The 16,067-nt window shown below is 42.5% G+C and overlaps 1 protein-coding gene and 1 non-coding gene across 2 annotated transcripts in view; both read right to left on the reverse strand.

Annotated features, from left to right (window-relative positions):
- The window catches only part of CNTNAP5 (contactin associated protein family member 5), a 449,251-nt gene that overhangs the window by 69,065 nt on the left and 364,119 nt on the right, over positions 1-16,067 (reverse strand). The gene's annotated exons all lie outside the window — the stretch shown is intronic.
- On the reverse strand, positions 11,287-11,360 carry TRNAD-GUC (transfer RNA aspartic acid (anticodon GUC)). Its single transcript has one exon. It is a non-coding gene; the product is annotated as a tRNA-Asp (tRNA).

Here is a 16,067-nt window from a genome sequence, read left to right on the forward strand (position 1 = left end):
GCAAATCAAATGGTCTCCTGCTACTTCTATCCCATGTGTGCAAAATGATTATCATCATACTATGTAGGATTGATTGATTAAACTGATTGAAATTACGTTAAGTACTTTAAGAGTATATGACATATAACACTCATGAATGTCAACTACTCTCATGATTGTTATTTTGATCATTACTCAACCTCTCTAAAGCTACATTTGTGGCAATTCTGTAAGGAAACGGGATAGAGAATCATCCCTGTTATTGCCATCACAGGTTGGCTTGGGCTCAATCCTTTGTGTCATTACTTTTATCGTTAAAATGGTTCTGAAAAGGGCATTAGTGATGCAGCACCGCAGTCAGAGTTCCCTTTATGCAAAAGGAAATTGGAAAGAAGCAAGTGTGGTGCATAACACTGAAACAGCCGCCTGGAGAGCTGGTCTATTTACCAACTGAGACCAACTAAATGTGCACAATTTGCTGGGTGGCCAGCAGCCTAGAAGAATTCCGAAAAAGCTAACCTTCATTTCAAGTTTGAATTTCTGCCTACTGAAAGGGAAATTCTGGAACAGATGATTTCCTGGGAGAAGTAGGCTTGTGTAGAAAGTAACCAGTGGTTCTTATTTATTTACTGTTTTGTAAAAAACACTGGACCTAAAATATCACATTTGCTAGATGCTAATTCAATTGCAACTGAAATCTATGCTACATCCAAATATCACCCAAATAATCTGCCATCCTTGGATGGGGACTTCAAAGAGAGCAAACTGTGAAACAAATAGTTTCATCTAGGCAGCTCCCTTCACCGGGAAAAGAAATGAGTTGTTTTAGCCAAAGATGCTATTTGGTCACTAAAGGTGCTTCAAAGCCCATAATTAACTCAAGCTTGTAAAACTGTACTTTATGTTTTGTCCACTCTCTCTCTTATTTTCATTGTTAGTTAAGGAAAATCTCTGATGGTCCACAGTTAGTATAAAGCCATGGTTTTCCTTCCAAAAGCCACTTAAAGCAACTTGATGTCATCTATCTGGATTCTGAAACCCAGTTACAATGTCGTTTTCTCAGAGTCAAATTCCACTTCGGTAAAATTGAGCCTTTTAATAACCACAACTCCCTCCAGGAGACAAGAGGTGGTTATTCCTGCCCTTGGGTTGGGAGGGCCTCACTCCTGTTAAAATGCTGAGAGAGCATAAACCTAAATCCTTAGGGATAAATGTCTTCAAAAACTAAAGCATTATTTATTGTTTGCAATTCATATTTGCAAAAGTGCTTTGAGCTCCCTCGGGAAAGCTGGAATGCAAACATGAGGTACGTGTATAATTAATAACTCTTCAGTAGGGATTATGGCCTCTCCAGGTAAGAGTGTATTTAAAATTTGACACTCGCTAAAGATAGTTAAACAATTTCAGAACCACTCCAGATATTTTCCCTCTGGATGTAAGGAGAATTCACTCGTAGAACATTCAGAACGTAGATGTAAACTATCTGGATGCAGCACATGGCAATCAGCCTCATCACAGGACACATTCCCACAGGACAGGACTCCACTAGCCCTGCTTGAGGACCAGCAGGAAGGAGCAGTGAGCTCAACAGGACTAAATATGCCCAGAATCCTCTCCTAAAGAATCACGAAACCAAACAAAACCATCACTCTCTCCAGTGTTTCCTTCTCTGAATAGTCCCCAAAATGGACGTGTGTGGTTGACTCGAACATATGGAAACAAGAAAAACCTACAAGGAGGTGAGTGATCTGTGGCAGGAATAATTTCACTTTAGAGGCCAGTTTTATTTGTTTTTTTTTTTCCTTTTATGTCTGTACCTGCAGCATATGGAAGTTCACAGGCTAAGGGTTGAATCTGAACTGCAGCTGCCAGCCATAGCAACGTGGGATCCAAGCTGCATCTTCAACCTACACCACAGCTCATGGCAATGCCAGATCCTTAATCCATTGAGGGAGGTCAGGGACCAAACCTGCATCTTCATGGACACCATGCTGGGTTCTTAACCTGCTGAGCCACAAGGGGAACTCCAAGAGGCTACTTTTATTTTTAGATGACAATTTCAGTATCTGCCCTAACATATTATCTTCTAATACCAATAGGAATATAAACCTTTTTTTTTTTATGGAAATCTGTGCTTTACCAGGCACTTGATTAAACACCCACTGACTTCAGAATCTTGCATGAGAGTTCTGAGGTGAATAACTTTCTTTTTTAAAAAATTATTATTTGTATTATTAATTAGCTGTTCTTAAGGCATGCTGAAGTTCCTGGTCCAGGGATCAAACTTGCACCACAGCAGTGACCCAAGTCACAGCAGATCCTTAATCCACTGAGCTACCAGGGAACTCCATGAATAACTTTCTTTTTTTTTAATTTTTAAGATTTTTCTTTTTTTCTATTATAGTCAATTTACAATGTTCTGTCAATTTCTGCTAGACAGCAAGGTAACCCAGTCATACATATGTATATACACATTTTTTTCTCACATTATCCTCCATCATGTTCCATCACAATTGACTAGATGGAGTTCCCTCTGCTATATAGCACTCTAAATGCAATAATTTGTATCTACTAACCCCCACTCTCCCTTGGCAACCACAAGTCTGTTCTCCAGGTCCACAGATGAGTTTCTTTTCTGTAGAAAGGTTCATTTCTGCTGTATATTAGACTCCAGATATGTGATAACATATGCTATTTGTCTTTCCCTTTCTGACTTACTTCACTTAATATGAGAGTCTCTAGTTCTTTCCATGTTGCTGCAAATGGCATAAATAACTTTCTTAAATCTGCTTCTAGCCATTTTTTCCCCCCTACAGTCATCCCTTGGAAAGTGCTGGATTTTCCCCGGGTTCCCATGCTCCCTTCTAGACCTCTGTCTTTAGACCTTTCTCTGGCTCATCAGATGACAAAGTTGATGTTTTACCATGGGTGACCACCCTCAATCCCCACTTCCCTATTTCTCACTCTGACATGCTCTCAATTGAGGTCCCAGGAATGAAGGATGTGCCAATGATCTAAGAGAGAGAGTGGACAGGACGCTATGTTTGCCATGACATTAGTGTCTCCCCTGTTGATGATGGTGTGTATGGATTAGGCACCAGGTGGAGCTCCTCAGTACATCCAAGCCAGGTGAGTCAGAATAGGAAGAGCCAGGCAGCCATTCCTTTCTGTGTGGGTCTTTTTTTTTTTTTTTTTTTAAATTACAGTTGATTTACAATGTTCTGTCAATTTCTTCTGTACACACACACACACACACACAGAGGCCTAAAAAATATGCATACATATAGATGGAGCAATTTCACATTTAGGAATTTACACAGGGCAATAACTGAAGTCTCAGAGATTTATACATTCTCCAGAGATACATACATATATATACATATATATAAGAATATATATATTCTTTTCCTCGTGTTATCTTCCGTCATGTTCTATCAGAAGTGATTGGATATAGTTCCCTGTGCTGTACAGCAAGCCCTCATTGCTTATCGATTCTAAATGTAATAGTTTTATTGTGCCAGCTTTGACAAGCCACCTAACCTCTCTGATAGCTAAAGCTAAATAAGAATACAAATATCTACTTCACAGTTATTTTGTTAGATCTGAAAAAAAAAAAAGGAGGGGGCAAATACACTGAGTGCTCAGAAGCTGGGGGCCTAGCCTCTGGCCTGGGAGCATATCAGCTACAGGGCCTGATTTTTACCACACAGACCTCCTTAGTTCCACACTGCCACTTCTGCTACCCTTTCTGGGGTGGGTGGGTGGGACCATCCTAGAGGATGCTCATGCCCAGATAAGCCCCTCTGCATTCTACGTTTGGCCAGAGGTGTCATGGGGGACACATCAAAACTGTGGCAATTTGGCAATGTGTATCTAAGGCTTGAAAAATATGCATACATGTAGATGGAGCAATTTCACATCTAGGAATTTACTCAGGACATTAACTGAAGTAATCCATCACAATGTAAAAAACATGCATAACATTAAAAATCAACCTGCATATCCAAAAATAGAGAAAATACGAACAACCTGTATAATCTAATACCACTTATCTGCTAGTATCATGGGGAGATTTTATAACATGATAGTAAATGAAAGTCATTCCAAAACAGTCTGATCACATTTGATTTATACAGGAATCGATAAAGTCACCATTAATTACGCTCCCTGTACTGAGCTCTGTGTTAAGTGCTCTACCTCTGTTACCGTATTTAATCCTCACAATAACCTTTCAGAGTAGGTATTAGTTGCAAGTGATTTTAAAGATCTCTTAAAGGCAAATACAACAGAGGAAGGCAGTCTAGAGGTCCCTGCTGGATTTGAAAGGTAGAACCTTAAATGTCACAGCCCATTTGAATCCATGGTTACTGTTTTGCCCAGAGTTCCCCTGACATAATTTAGGGGTGCCCGCTGTCCTGTTACTTACAGATTGTGCTGAGCCAGTCCCTGTTTCCAGTGCCACTCAATAAGAAGTATCTCCTGGCGGCTTGCGGAGGCCTTCTGATGTAAACCTCCCTTTTATAGCCTGGATATTTAACCATGAACTACCTCTCTAGGCATGAGACAGCTGGCTAGGAGGGCTATGCCTTAATTAGCTGTTTCTCCCTGGGGATCTGTGCTCTGTAAATTCACTCCTCAGAGAAAGTACAGCTGGTGAGATGAAGCCACAGAGTCAATTGTCTAAAAATTTGTTTTTAAGGAAAGTATCATTTGAGAATGTGTGTAGAGGGCATGGGGGAGGAGCTTCAGTCTGTTTAAAGACACCAGACTTCCAGCTCTAGATGGCAGCTACCCAAAGCAGAAGTCTGGGCCATCGTGGTCAATAGCATAGATTTTATTTTACTTTTTTGTTTTATTCTTCTAGGTTTTTATTTATTTATCTTTTGTTAACTTTATTATCTTTTATGAAGTATAATTTATTTATAGTTTGTGTTATTTTCAGGTGTATAACATAAGGGGAACCATAAGGGGAATGGTTACCCTCTAGTCTGTGGGTCTATTTCCCTATGTCTGTGGGTTTATTTCTGTTTTCTAAATAACTTCATTTGCATTTTTTCAGCAACCATGTGTGAACCTAGAGATTATCATATTAAGGGAAGTAAGTCAAAGGTAAATATCATATGTTATCCATTATATGTGGAAACTGAAAAAGAACATAGCCTTTAGGACAGAATATCCAGTGCAAATTAAGAATATGCCTAATGATGGGCAGTTTGTTTCAATCCACTCCACCTTGCCAAGAAGGCAGTAAGCAGAGCATGTTTCCTCCCTTGTAATCTTTTATCTCCTGGGTTTGTGTGCAAGGCACACAGTGGGTCTTTGGGAAACAACTGTTAAGCAAATAATCACATTATGCTTATATAGAAGCCATTTCTTAGGCAAATCAACCAATCTTCCCACTATTACTAAATGAACTTCAAAATGAAAAGAACTCAGCAGTTTGTAGAACTGTGTTTTTCCCCTTTATCATGGGAAACTCAGATGCTCAGAGTGAGCTATATCTCACAGAAATAGTTAATATAATCAACATTGTTTAAATCATGGTATTATATGCGATTTATATACCATGAAGAAGCAGAATGCAATTTTGTCTTGCCTCTTGTAAATGCTAAATGTAATTGTCAAGTGTAAATCCATTTTTTTTGTGTGTGTTCTAAAGAACTATTTGTGCAACTCCAGATTTTCAGTAAAATGATATTACCAGAAAAAAAAAAAAAAAACTTGGGAGAAGTAGCCAAGAGTAAAAGGAAGAACAACATGAATTGAAACTAATCTCAGCTTCATAACTGAGATCTTATAAAAATAGGTTAAATCTTGGAATACAAGAGCTACTAGAAAATGGACGCTTTTATACATGAGACATCAGCTTTTTTGCCTGCACCACAGTCCTGAGAGCATACAGTTCATCAGGGACTCAGACCCGAGGAGGGTGAGGGCATGGGTGTACTCATCCCTCCATCTCAGGCAGAGACCCACACACCCCCTTCCAGCCAGGGTTAGGTGGAGGGCCAGGTAGCTCTAATGGTTCCCAGGGCAGTCTCGCTAATCAGTGGGCGCTGTCATCTCTGGACAAGGTCGTATTTTTAAAAATCGCTATTACACAGGTTTTCATACACCAACACTCCTGGCACCAATCCTGAGTGATGCGTGTTCCGACTGCTGTGCCTTGGGCATCCTTCTGAGCGAGCTTCTAGCTAATGAACCCCCCTCCATGGCAGACAATGGATAAAACATCCTAGCAAACTGTGTCCTCACAGCTTTGTGCTTATTCCTTTCAGTCAAACAGCCAGCACCTGCCAGAATCATGCCACTTCCTGTTTGGGAATGCAGCTGGACAATGAGCAGCAAGCTGCTCCTGGTGTTTCAGCAAGAATACTGCAAACGACACACCACGATGGAAAAAGGAATGACGACTCAGATAGTTCTGGGAAAGGGCATGGTCACTTGTCTAAAAGACCATCAGGACTGCCACTCGTTGCCAGCCCTAGGGTTCAGTTGCAACAGTATCAGTAATAGTAAGATAGCAACTCACTACCATACACTTTCTACGTGATGGATACTGCCGGCACTTCCCATTTGGGACTCATCATTGCTGGCAGTCCACGTAACTGCCCTCTATGGTTCCGCTGTTACTACAAATGGAGAGGCTATGGTAGAGAAGTGTCCACAGACTTACCCAAGGTCACCCAACTGGTGGGTGTCAGAGTAGGGATCCACCCTAAGTATCCCTGTTTCTACATGCTATACCACATTTTAGCCTGATGGGGGCGCCAGAGAACAACATGAGCAGGGCCCCTGAGCTCTTCCTTCTGGAGAAAGGAGTTCAGAGATTTGCAGAAAGTTGCCTGCCTTGTTTGCAGTCAGGTGAAGGTTAAAAAGCAAGTGCTCAGAAACTTTATAACTGCATTTAATCTACAGGGCATGGGATAACAGTGCAGAAGGGAGAGTGTGGGAAGGTGGTAAGGGGAGCTGCAGAGATAGGGGCTGTGGGTGAATCAGGGAGACTCACTGGATAAAGGGTCAGCTTTAGAAGGTGAGCCCTGCATCTAGTACAACAGCGCATCAATATATAACAAGTGGGCTCTAAAAATCTGTATGACAATGAAATACACTACTTCCTTTAGATCTTAATCTGCTGTCTCAGGTAGCTTTCCCAGGTACATCCCTGAAGAAGAGGTCGGTTCTAAGGCTACTCCATGTCTGTGGATACCGATGGTAGTCTGGGTGACCATATAACTAACTGGTGATCAGAAACAGTGCTCACATGCACCCCCTTATGAGAGTGAGATTATCATTAGCACCCTTTCTTACCGTCAGGAGTTTTCCTGCATTGGTGACAAAATATTGGTTGCACTAATCATAGAATTTATGACAAAATATTGAATTTTATATTTTTGCAATGCTTTTACCCTGCAAGACTGTGACATTTTTGCAGACAGGAAGTATGCTTTATGTACCTCTATATCCTCACATTTCAGGATGGTGAGGGATACACATAGATACAGCTGAGGCTCAGTAAATAGTGACTTGTTACTAAACATCATCTTCCTGAAATTTTCACCTAAGATGCACTTACTCAATTTTTGCCTAAGATCTAGTTGTTTTATCTAAATATTCTCTCAGCAGGCAAACCACACACAGTCTAATAGAGTAACCCACGTCCATTTCCTGTTCTTTTATTTTATTTTATTTTATTTTATTTTATTTTATTTTATTTGTCTTTTTCAGGGCCACACCCCCCGGCATATGGAGGTTCCCAAGCTAGGGGTCTAATCAGAGCTACAGCTGCTGGCTTACGCCAGAGCCACAGCCACACCAGATCCGAGCCACGTCTTCCACCTACACCACAGCTCATGGCAACGCAGGATCGTTAACCCACTGAGCTGAGCAAGGCCAGGATGGAACCCACAACCTCATGGTTCCTAGTCGGATTCATTTCCGTTGCACCACAATGGGAACTCCGATTTCCCGATCTTTTAAATTCCCTTTTAGCAAATGCTCTGGAAGTAAGTAAACCTAACATCTGCATTTGCTATATAAACATCACAGATTTGAAGCAAAATGACTAGGGTTTGCCTAGAAGTCTTCTGAGATGTTAATCTGTTTCTCTGATTTCACTGTCTGCAGTCTTGCTTTTCCTTCCTTCCTCCTTTCCTCCCTCCCATCTCTTCTTCCTTCCTTTCTTTTTCTTTCTTTCTTTCCTTTTTCCTTCCTTCCTTCCTCCTCTCTCTTTCTAATTTAAAGAAAAGACTAAATAATTTATAAAGGATGCAGAAATACTTAACAAAAATGGCAATAATACATCTGGTCAGAAAGGGGTTGCTCATCACGAAATGCTTCTCCACGAACAATTCATACATAAGTAGTCAGGTTACTTCTTCAGATGATTTGTGTTTCATAAATACACAATAACATGAGTATAATTATTTGTTTAATACACTGCATAAAATTGCCCATAATTCTAGTCTCAAAGCATGAGGGGAACAGTTAAATATGATAATGTCATAATGAGGAAAAGTGAAGGATCTTTGTGGAAAAACACAAATCAGGAGAATAAGAGGCTTTCAGTCCAGGACAGTGCTATCTAGACCCCATCCCACAGCAATTTAGCAGAGAAGGGGGCTGGGAAGCTGCACGTGGGCTAGGTTCTGAGACCCCATATTAGCCAGGAAGATGGTAAGTGAGGAGCCCTGAGGCTACAGAGCTTAGCACTGAGGATCACTGAGGGGTAAAGTCATAATTGAAAGCTAAGCAGAAAATCAGTTGTAAGGGACTGGATAATTGGACTAATCCAGTTTCTCTTCCAGGAGATGACAACCCAGGACCAGAGCAGGAGCCAGCAGGCCTGGGTGGAGCCTGGAGGTAAAGATACACCTGGTCTGTGGTCCCTAACTTGGAGCAACAGAGCACAGCCACCAGAGCCCTGTGGACTTCCCACAGGGGGCCACAGAGCGGCCACAAGGATTCAGCAGGACGACCTCTGGTTCCCAGCACCTCATGTACATCACAATCACTGCATCACTCTTAAGCCTCAAAGCTCAACATCCCTAGAAACTGGGATTCAATAGGTCTGGGGCAGAGCTGACACAGTGCATTTCTGAATTCCCAGACAATGCTGACATTGCCGGTCCAGGGACCACACTTAGAGAACTTAGCAGCTGCTGTAAGGACCCTTCGGCTACTCCAAAGTTCCAAAGTTTCGGAGAAGGACTGTTCAAGCCATAGGACCAATCCACCTACTTCATTGTTCACTTTTCTAAATAAAGCCATTTTAGGAGCTGTCTGACTGGAGATGGTACCTTAAGGCAGTGGTTTTTGAAGGGTGGTCCCTGGAGCTTCAGATTCAGCCTCAGCTAGGAATTTGTTAACAAAATAATTAGGGCCCTACCCTGGGCATAACAAATCAGAAAGGCTCTGAGTGGGGCCCATCAATCTGTATTTCAAGGAGCCCTGAAGGTGATTCTGAATCCCACTGATGTCTGAGAAACAACACCTTGGAGTGAGGGAAAATGCAAGTGGGAGAATGATGAAGGTGCATGCAAAGACGAAACCAATGGGCTGGAAAACAGATAAGCTGAGATCTAGCCCAAGCTCTGTTTCTCTTTTGTTTTATGAAAACTAGTGGAATAATGTAACCATATTGAAGGGGGGGGTTAGAAAGGCTGAAGTTGGAAGCCAGGCAATGTGAGGCCCCCAACGACAGGATTTTCCTAATTGCAACCTGCTTAGTAATTGGTTCTCTGTCCTTTCCCCCCTGCTTGTTCACCCCCCATTTCCTCCTTCTGTGTCTCTTTGCCTTCTTACTTGTTCCCCTTCCTTCCCCCCCCTCCCTCGATCAGTGGATTGGGGCTGTGGACACAGCCAGAGGGGGAGAAGAGACAGGTGCTCCAGTTGTCTTGGTTACTAATCGGGCCTCAGCTTAGATGCCATTCCTGGGCACAAATGTGTCATGTTTCCTAAGCTCCCTGGGTACAAAATGGGCCCAAGCCAACCAGAATCTTTATTTTAAATGGATACAATTCCAATGATTATAATGATGAAACCTCCTGACATTCAGAGACTTTAAACATGTCTCAACTTTGAAATCACACCTACCTGCTGGATAACCAAACAAATGGACTAAAGGTTTAATAACAGTCACTGGAGGGAGTTCCCTGATGGCTCAATGGGTTAAGGATCTGACCTCGTCATTACTGTGGCTCGGGTCACTGCTACTGGCATAGGCTCAGTGCCTGGCCTGGGAACTTCTGCATGCCATGGGTAAATAAGTAAGTAAATGAACAAATAAATATGCATATGTAGGTATATATGTCACAGTAGAGAACATCTTGAATCTGGGTGTGTAATAAGGCAGAGGAAAGTGAAGAAAGTGCAAGGCAAACTCCTGGAGCACCTATGACTTTGTCCAGATCTGCCCATTTCTCTGAAGGAGGAGAAGCTTCTGCCTTCCGGGTAGTTCCATCAGTTTACAAATCAAATTGCTATGCTACTTTAAGGCCTTAAGAGCATATGCCATCTCGCCTCCCAGGCTAAAATCCCTAAATACGGAGAACTCAGATGTGAGGCAGAGCCTGTATGGGAAAAGCCAGAGGACAAGGAAGGAAGCTGTGGTATCTGTGCAGCTGTCCAGGGGAGCAGCACTACTAAGACAGCCTGTGGAGCATGGGGCGTGGTGGGTGCACATTTCCTATGCACCTTCTTTCCTCCCTAACTCTGTCTCTCAATTGATTTTTGTGTGTGTGTGTGCTTGCGCTGTTCTGACTTCTTAGGGTTCCTTTCCCTCTGTTCATGTTTCTTTCCCTTCACTTTGTATTGCCTAACCTGGTCTCAAATTGAGCCCTGAAGCTCGAGGAATAAATCACGCAGACACATCTCAGCTTTTCCAGTCCACTGGCCAACAGCTATTTCATGTACAAATTTCCTTCTGTCCTGGGCTAAATGTGGATTTCACGCAGGTGCACCATTCACAGCATCATCGACTTTGGACTGGTTCTTCAAAAATAAAATTATAATGCTGCTTGGGGATGACAGATGATTAAATTTTCCAATAAACTTCTAGTTGCCAGGTTGAACAGACCCCTAGCCATTTTATTAATTAGGAAACATTTACCAGTAGGAAAAAGGAAGTGGTGATGGTGAGGATCTCATAGGACTTGATGGAAAAGCTAAGCTGAACTTCCAATCATTCAGTCAATTAATATTGAGGGAATTTCTACATTGTGCTGAGTTCTATTCTAGATCCTGAAGATGCAAAAGACACAGCTTACAGTCTCCTTTTTTTTTGGCAGTGCCCACAGCATGTGGTAGTTCCCAGGGCAGGGATCGAACCTGCGCCTCAGCAGTGACAATGCCAAGTCCTTAACCCACTGAGCCACCAGGGAACTCCGACATTCTACTTTGGATCATAGACAATAGACAAATAAATACGTGTAGAATAAAAGGCTAGGTAATGAGTTCATGAGGAAACAGCGAGCCGAGGGGAAGTCAGGGAAGAAAAGGGTAGGCCCTATAAATCCTGCTCTCTGGGGTCCTCATAGCTGGGGAAGGATCTCAGATAAGATGGCATCTACAGAGACCTCAGTGAAACTGAGCCACGTGACATCCATGAAAGAGGGTTGCAGCAGAGAGAAATTTAGTGCAAAGTGCGTGGCATCAGTCTGCTGACATCTTCTAGCCACAGTGAGGAGGCCGGTGACCCAGGCCTCATTGAGAAGGTGTGCAAGGCTGAGGGCAAAGTCAGAGGTCGGGTTGTATAGGGCCTGTTGGCAGGAAGCCAGCAGGATTTCCTTCTGAGTGACAAGGACACTCGCTGCAGTTTAGGACAGAGGCATGATATGACTAGCTTCAGACTGTGAAAGGGTCCCTCTGAGAGCAATGTGAGAAGGGACAGTCACAGGACGGGGAGGATGCTGTGGGGAGGTCATGGCAGCTGAGTGGACAAGAGCTGATGGGGCTGGAGCGAGCTTGCAGCAGCGGAGGCAGCTGGCAGGGCTTGGATTCAGAACCTCCTGGAGCCTAAGGAGAAGGGATGGTGGGAGAAGTATAACACTGAACACCTATGTCCTGAGCTCATAGCAATTGTCATCCAGGCCCACATCTCTGGCAGCCATCACCTAGCAGTTCCAGAGGTCATGAGTTGTCAGTGGGGTCTGCAGGAGGAAGCTAAGGGACGAAGGAGGCTAGGACACACTCAGTGTCCCCCTGGTTTGAAAATCCAGGCTTATTTGGAGTAGGCATTGGTTTTGGCTGGGCCCACATCCATTACCTCTGCTTCCTTCTCAAATTTTCTTTTTCCTTTTTTTTTTTTTTTTTTTTTTTTTGGCCACACTTGACCCATATGGCATATGGAAGTTTCCAGGCCAGGTACTGAATATGAGCAACTGCAGCATAGGTTGCAGCTGGGGCAACACTGGATCCTTAACCCACTGCACTGGGGCCAGGGATCAAACCCCAGCCACTGCAAAGACAACACCGGATCCTTAACCCAGTGTGCCACATCAGGAACTCCCCTTGTCATACGTTCCAGCATTGAGACTGATACTTGAGCTACTTCTGCAGATCCGTGCTCAGTACCACTCCTGGCTGGGGCAGGGGTAGAGCTACTGAGGTGGGTGAGAGTGTTGGATTACTGACATCACCTAGAATGCCAGGTGCATGGTGATTCTGCAAAGCAGACTGATTTTTACTTTGGTTATTGTTTTCAAATTCTCTACTACGTACCCTGCTTTTGCCTCCAGATTAAACCCTCCCATTTACTGTTCTTCACCCTTGTTCTGGTGCCTGGTCTTAAAGAACTGCTCCATCAATAAGCCACAGATATTTTCTAAGCTAAAGGAGTCTTAAGAAAACAGAAGTTCACTGAGATGGATTTGATTTCCTATGGACAATCCTTTGCCAGTGGATGGACTGAAATCTCCATTAAGTATTTTTTTTGATCGAGTTTCCATAGGATGCAACAATTTCCACTTGTGGGCATGTATCAGGACAAAACCATAATTCTGAAAGATACATGAGCTCCTATGTTCATAGCAGCACTATTCACAATAGCCAAGACATTGAAATAATCTAAATGTCCATTGACAGATGAATGGATTAAGAATATTTGGTGCATATACATGATGGAATACTGTTCAGCCATAAAAAAAGAATAAAGTAATGTCATTTGCAAAAACATTATAGACCTAGAGATGATCATACTAAATAAAGTAAGTCAGAGAGAGACGAACACCATATGATGTATCACTTATAAGCGGAATCTAAAATGTGGCATAAATGAAACTATCTACAAAACAGAAACAGACTCCTAGACACAGAGAACAGACTTGTGGTTGCCAAGGAGAAAGGGGAGGGGGAATTGGAGGCACTGGGAGTTTGGGGTTAGTAGATGCAAACTATTCCATTAGAATGGATAAGCAATGAAGTCCTGCTGTACGGCACAGGGAGCTATACCCAGTCTCTTGGGATAGACCATGATCAAAGATAATATTAAAAAAAAGAATGTATATATAAAAAAAGAGAGACTAAAGTTGAGCATCCTGGGGTAATTTCCTGGGAAGAATGATCTTAGCGGAGCAGAAGAAAAGAAGGAAAGAAAACCAAAGCTGTATAATTTCACAATGCTGTTTTCAGCAGGTATTTCCCACTGATGGACCTTAAGCACTTTGGAGCAGTGCCAACCAGGTTGCAATGTAGATATAAGTCAAGATCATTACAACAAAGGCACTTAACAGGACAGGACTGATGCAATAGACTATTCGCAGGGGAAGAATGCTCGTCCGCTCTGGGGAAATAAGTTTCCAATCGCCCATTTCTAGGCCTTTTCACTCTGTCCTTGATTTATTGCCTTTGCTTCCGCATGACAAAGCCTTCAGCTTTCAGCACAAAATGATATTCCAGACTCCACTAAATATATTTGTAAGACAAGGGCAGCCAACAAAATTAAACTGCCAGCACAAAGACTGGCTGTTATTTAAAGCTGGAGAGAGATTATGGGGGGATTATTACTTGATCAAAAAAAATATTTCAGCTATGAAACCAGTGCCTATTTCTCCAGTACCATTGGCTGTGTGCTAATTTTATCTCCCACCTTGCACGGATTTAGTCTTTCACTGCCAATTTATTGAAAAGCCTGACAAATGTCAGTGGCCTGTGTTACAGGACACCCCGGCTTACTTAGTTATTGCTACAGAGAGCTGGAAATTAGGACCTTCACAGGGGATTTCTGTGTGCTGTTTCTTTGATTTTTATTGTTTGACTTTCAACTGAACCAATAAGCCTTTCATCTCTAATCTCATTTGTCTTTTTAGCGGTCCCACCTTGCCAAGGCAACTGGATCAACAAAAAAACCAACAGTATGACCATTATAGAGCCTATGACTTGACCATATTTTTCCCTCTATCTTTTTGAAATGCAGCATTTTATCTGTTTCAAATTGCTTCCCTTTTAAGATATTTTCCTCAGACCTTTAACATACTTTGAGAGGAAAAATACCTAGCAAAAATTAGAAATAAGAGGACAAAAGTAATCCATTTTTATTAGCTGCTGCACCTTAAAGTTCTTCTCTCATTTTAGCTTCATTCATGCTTTTAAGTAAAGTTGTTACTCAATTTCATCTATTCTCCTTGATTCTCAGCACTGTGCTTTAGTGCAACACAGATAAGAAAGGGGACTCTTTTAAAGATGAACCATTAGAATATACTTCTAAAAAGGCTCTTTGGCAAAAAAAAAAAAAAAAAAAAAAATGCTCTGCATTGTTGCTAAAAGCTCCTAAGCAATTTCCCTGGAAAACGTTGTCTATTATGGTCGGGTATTTATCATGTGTGGGCAGTGGGTCCTGGATGGTGAAAGAGCAGTGCTGAGTCCTTGAATCAGTGTCACAGCAGTGGATCCAAGAAGTTAACCAAGGTCATGACAATTTCTATAACAGGCTGCTACAGAAGTCCATTAGGAATGCACTTAACATAGTCTCTGCAAGGGAACCGGGAATGCTTCTCAGAAGTGACATTAAACCTGGACTTGAAGAAATAAGAGTTGGCCAGCAAAGAAGGAATGAAGGTGGGAAAGGAAAGAACCTTTCAAGCAAAGGGGAAATATGCAAAGACCCAGAGGTAACAGAACACGATGCAGTCAATGATCTGAACACAACTCACCATGGGCAAAGGCTGCAGTGAGGTGTGAGGGCCGTAAGAATCTAAACTTCATAGGAGGACTTCCTGTTGTGGCTCAGCAGGTTAATAATCCAACAGGTGTCTGTGAGAATTCGGGTTTGATCCCTGGCTTCACTCAGCGGGTTAAGAATCTGGCGTTGGGACAGCTATAGCTCCAATTCAACCCCTGGCCAGAGAACTCCCCTATGCCTCAGGTGTGGCCCTAAAATCAAAAAAATAAAATAAACTTCACAGGAAAGTGAGAATCTATAGAGATTCAAAGAGTTTGGAAATTAGCCCAAGGGCAATAGGGAACCATCAAAAAGTGAGTGACAGGAATATATTTGAATTTTAAAAAGATCATTCTGGTCAGAACAGAGAGTGAATTTCAAAAGCACAGGCCTAGAGAGCCTCCTTGCCTGCCCACTTGCATCTCTCACTAGCGTCTTATCTTAATAAATCTATTACTTGCCTTCAAAAAAAAAAAAAAAAAAAAAGCATAGGCCTAGAGGTTTCAAGTAGTATCTGACCACTTTTGCAATAATCTGATTGTGGTATTAAGGTGGCCAGGACACGGGTAATCATAATGGGAACACAAAAATGGGATAGTGGTAAAGAGACTGAGGAAGCAAATCCAACGTGCTGCGAGGGGACTGAATAAACTTGGTGACTGATGGCCTCTGGGGAGGAGAGACCGAGGAGGGCGTGGGGGAGGCATCTTTATGACTTGGCCATTTGGGTTAATGCAGAGCCCCTCTCTGAGAAAGGCTCAAGCTAGAGAATATCAGGTTCTGCATGGTGTGGGCCTGTGTGTGCAGAGGGGGCATTAAGCGTGTAGTCGGTCTAGGATCTGTGGAGTTTGAGGGGGTCTGTGGGACGGCCAAGTGGCATTGCCCTTCAAACAGTTGAGACAATTCTCTTAATGTCACCACAAACCTACAT

Source organism: Phacochoerus africanus, chromosome 3 (assembly GCF_016906955.1).
Source record: "Phacochoerus africanus isolate WHEZ1 chromosome 3, ROS_Pafr_v1, whole genome shotgun sequence".
Classification (NCBI taxonomy): Eukaryota; Metazoa; Chordata; class Mammalia; order Artiodactyla; family Suidae; genus Phacochoerus; species Phacochoerus africanus.